The following is a 5,309-nucleotide window of genomic DNA, read 5'->3' as shown; positions in this document are numbered from 1 at the left end:
GAGGACGGAGGGGTGGAACCAGAGAGAGAGGGAGATTAAGAGAGGAAGAGAGGGAGAGACCGTAATGGGAATTTGATCAGGAGATACAGAGACAGAAAGTAGAGACAGCCAAAGATTGAGGGAAGGAGATAAAGGAAGAAACAGGGGGATAGTACAGTAGAAGCAGAGAGATAGAGTTAAGGGATAGGTGGACGGGGAAGAAAGACATAGAGAGAGAGAGAGAGAGAGAGAGAGAGAGAGAGAGAGAGAGAGAGAGAGAGAGCGAGAGAGAGAGAGAGAGAGAGAGAGAGAGAGAGAGAGAGAGAGAGAGAGAGAGAGAGAGAGAGAGAGAGAGAGAGAGAGGACGAGTGGTTGGCAGGTGTGGTCATTAGTTATGATTTCTATCTGAGTCTGATCTGGGACCTGTCCTGTCCTCATGTGTAGTGTAAAGTGTAATGAGCTGAATCTCATCTCTGTCTGTAGTCCACCTAAAGTATGTAATCATCTGACACCAGAGCAACCCAGAAACCAGCCAACCACACACCAGGGTCCAATTCAACTACTTGGTGGTGTGACATTTGTGAATGAGGGTGGGAGACATGACACCTTGTTTTTTCGTAACATTGGTTAAAAACCTACAAAACTGTTATTTTTGCTTTAAAAAACAAATGTCAATGAAAGAAGATGTGGTACATTATGTTTCATATTAGTCTTAGATGAAAAGAAACATTTGTGTGAAGATTTATGTAAAGGTTTGTATGTCAAATATCCTGCGGTGTGACTGTAACATTAATGAAACCTGGAATATAATATATATATAAATTAACCAACAACATTTTGAATAATGTATGAAACATTTGGAATGATAGCATAAATATTAACTTAATATTAAGATATGTGAATGTGGAAAAAACTCAAGACAGTGATATGAACTACAAGTTCAATTTCGTAACACAAATTGTGTCCTGTGGGGTGACATGTATGTCAATGTTTGTGAATGGGCAGCTGCAAGGCCAACTACAAGGGTCTTAAAGACTGGCTCCTAACCAGTCAGTACCTCAGTTATTGGAGAATGCTGTGGAAGTGTAAGGGGACTCTTCTCAATATGTCTTCATATTGCAATCTTTCTGTCACGCAATGCTTAGGTTCATTTTATGGTGTCCTGTGGTGTGACTGCTCTTATAGAAGGAAAAAAAGATTTTTATAAATGAAAACACATATTAAGATTAAACACAATATCATTATCAAGTTAGCATGAGCTCAGATGTCAGTCATGTATACAAAAGGATTAAAATGGCCATAATGCGGTGAATTCCCTGTGGTGTGACTCCATTTTCCTGCGGTGTGACATGCCTATGCAATGTGTTGATGCAGGACACATTTTCCCAAAAATGGCCAAAATAAGGTGAAATTCCACAGACCACTAATTGCATTATTTTTTTCTATTTTTTTCCAATTTTTATCCATCATTTATTTCAGGAATTTGAAAACTTTTTGCGTTACGCCCTTAAACGTCAACCACCCATGAATCGATTGTTTTAAACGGATCCTAGTGCAGAACTATGGGAACTGAATCACAACTGGGGAAGCACTCTTTCTGTTTTTTTCCCCTGCTTCATTCATTTTGACCACATGACCTTCACTTGAGTATCATACTTCAATTTGATAAAAGCATGTGTGTGTTGCTTTGCCTCACAGAGTGGCAAGAACGGTCCTTAGAAGGAGGACAATCAGTTGTTGTTTAGATGAAGTGAGACAGAGGGGGCTTCTTAAATGCTATTTTCTTACGTTCAAATAACCCAGTTTTTTAATGGCTCTTCGATAGAAATGAGCCACTATGCTTAAGATCCTGTTACAGCCATAGAACCCATCTCTACAACTAGGACTACTGTCACTCCCACCATCATTCATGATTCAGAACAATTAGAACAAAGTGTTTGGTCTTTGAAAAGCAAAAGGTAGGCCTATGTTATTCAAAGGTTCAGATTTTAAAATACAATTTTCTGAGTCACTGTGTTCTTCTCACAAAGCATCTATTCTTCAAGAGTTGTGCAAAAAGTTTCCATTTTCCACGTACAGACATGTAGGCCTATTCTTGATTTCATCCCCACAAAACACAAAAGAACCCCTGAGAGATAAATATATCGGTGCCAAGCTTCGCCAGCAGGCAGGCAGGAAGTACTCTGCACACTGTGTACTGATGAGAGAAGACACATGCTGTGTGTGTGCCATCCCCTTCCCCTCCACAGTGGCATTGCTATTCCACACACTGCAAGCGGCCCAGTCTCCCCCCAGCCCCCAGAGGGCCCCGTAGGACACATGAATATGATTTACTGTATTTGCTTATGTCGCACCCAGCAAACACAGAATGAATGTGTGAATGAGTGTTAATGGTCACATTAATGGTAATAGGCTCATGTAAAAGGAATATTGTTATTTGACGGCGATAATATTGAAAGCGACGTGCAGAGGCATAACAAAACAAAAATCCAATTTGAAGAACTAAACACTTGATTTTCTAAATGGGATTGGCTTTCAATAGTGCAGCTCACATGAGTTGTGCTGGCGAGTTTGAAAGCAACGGACTCGCTTTGTGCCCCATAATCACTTTCCTTTAGTTCAACTCTGTATTAACATGACAGACTGCCACTGGACTACTAGGGCTCCATCTGCAAGAAGGATGTTAGAGGATGTGTGAAGAGAATTGGAATTAATTGACATCAACATAAAAAAGTCCTTAGTTTTTGATGTTCTGTGGGATGATGAGAGTAATCAGACATGACAATTCAATGGCCACTTCAGTTAATCGCAAGGCACAGGTCGAGAACAATTATTATAACTCGTACGCCTCTGTTTTGTTTTGTTTGTTTGTTTGTTTGTTTGGTTTTTTTTTTGGGGGGGGGGGGGGTGTTATCATTTACAAAAGATTAACCAGATCAAATCTGATTTTTTGAGAATTGCATGGTCACAGCCAAGGTAACTCTTCCACAGACTTTTGCTTTTTTTTGCTTTTTCCGCTCAAAATTATTATGAGCATAACATCTTGTATCTTGTACCCACTCAAATATAATACAACCTTTGGGCCATCTTTCACCTTTTTCGGGAGGACAAACAATTTGTCACCAATGCTTGGCTGTGGTGGGGGCAAACCTTGACGGCACAGCTACACATGCACTGGCCCGCTGCCGTGGCTGCTCTACACAAAACCTGTTGGGACATTTTCCACTGCTGCTTCCGACGCCACTTCCGACGCTGCTCCAGGAGGTTTGGACTGTTGCTGATCCAGTTTGGCCGCTGGTTTCACTAACCACCACAGTAGACAATAGAGTGAATTAACTACTCTCCTGAAATTGGGAAAACTTTCCCTCCCATCCTTGCTGTTAAGTATTTATTAAAGTGAAGTACTAGTTACCAAATTTGAATGACGTCTATATACACCATGTTAGTCATTTTCAATCTTATTCTAATCTGCAAATCATGGGGCGCCATTGGAGGCTGCCCCATTGCACGAGTGACACATAAACATAATTTTGTTGTGTGCAGTGTGCACTTGTGTGCTGTGGAGTGTTGTGTCACCATGACAATGGGAGTTGGAGTTTCCCAGGTGGGCTTTCACTTCACTTTCATATATCAACCATCTATTTACATATCATTAAGGCATGCCTCCTTGGTAAGATATTTATTTGGATCTACTTCCTATCATATTCTCATATTATCTTTATCTTGTATTTTTAGTTGCACAAAAAACACAATTCCGCTGTGCTTGTACAATAGCTAAACAACATTCTGCATCTGATTCTGACATCATGATGCCGGTGTGTACGCTGGTATGCATATCGACCCTGTTGGTAACTACATCTACAAAAGCCGATAAAACCACTGGCGTATAATTCACCAAAGCTGTCTGCTGCAATGTGTACACACGCACGTAAATCAGAGCATGTAATCTCAAACGGCTGCTGCCCAGCCAGCCTCACAACATATTGATTACCATCCTACACTACCGTACGGTATCTCTACCGGCGATGGCATACACATAAACATGATGATGCGATAAAAAACACCAATGCAGAAAATAAACACGCACAAACAAATATATCCCCTTCACTCCCAGCACTGGGAGTGAGCAGGCCTGGAGAAGAGGCAACGTGACGCTGTGTGAGCTGTGAGCTGTGTGTGTGCGCGTGTGCGCGTGCGTGTGCGTGTGTGTGTGTGTGTGTGTGTGTGTGTGTGTGTGTGTGTGTGTGTGTGTGTGTGTGTGGAATGTCTGTGTGTGGAATGTCTGTGTGAAGAAGTAGGGTGCTCTTGTCTGATTAGTTTGAGGGAAAGGCAAGCACACCACACACACACACACACACACACACACACACACACACACACACACACACACACACACACACTCACACACTCACACACACATGCATACACACACAACACACACGTTGTGGAGTGTTGTCTGGGAAGGTCAGCTTCAAGGTCGCATCAAGAGTCTGTTTTGGGATCCGCACCAGGCAGCGCCGTAGGCCACAGAATGCAATTCAAACAATTAGACTCCTTGTCTGTGTGACGACGCGTTCATCAGTGTCTCCAAATTGGATTGGATTCACATCTCTGCACAGTATTCATTAACGCCCTCATGAAATTGACATTAGATTAAATATGCATACGTCACCACAACTTCGCCCCACCAACCCCAACCTGAAGACGAACAGCCAAAAACTACAGCAGAGTAGCTTCAACAGCCCCTCCCCCACCACTTTAAAATGGAAGATTCAGTGGGGTAACTAAGAGTGACAAGACACTTATATTTTCCGTCCCCTCTCCAACTTATCTTCTCTTCCCTCCTATCCTCTTCTCTCCTCTGCTCTTCTCTTATCTTCTCTTGTTTATCTATCATCCACTGTAATAACCAATTATTCTTCGAAAGCAGCAGAAGACAGTGACATTAATGGCCGCGCCTCGTCGTAGGGGTGCTCGCTGGGGGAATTTTAAATGAGATATCTGGCCTCGGAAAATATTAAAATAATTCCCAATCAGTTACACATGAGGGCGGGTGAATAACGCATTAAGGATGCATCAAAACAAACACGGGCAGAGAAAGCCTTCCATGCATATATTAGGAGAGAGAGAGAGAGAGAGAGAGAGAGAGAGGAGAGAGAGAGAGAGAGAGAGAGAGAGGTTGCTAGAGAAAGAGAAAAGAGAATGGTAAGAATGAGAGAAAGGTAGCAAGAGTGAGACAGAGAGAGAGAGAGAGAGAGGGAGAGAAAGGTCACGAGAGAGAGAGAGAGAGAGAGAGAGAGAGAGAGAGAGAGAGAGAGAGAGAGAGAGAG

The sequence above is a fragment of the Engraulis encrasicolus genome, chromosome 19 (assembly GCF_034702125.1).
Source record: "Engraulis encrasicolus isolate BLACKSEA-1 chromosome 19, IST_EnEncr_1.0, whole genome shotgun sequence".
Classification (NCBI taxonomy): domain Eukaryota; kingdom Metazoa; phylum Chordata; class Actinopteri; order Clupeiformes; family Engraulidae; genus Engraulis; species Engraulis encrasicolus.
The sequence above is the reverse complement of the archived record's forward strand: the minus strand, read 5'-3'. Positions refer to the sequence as shown.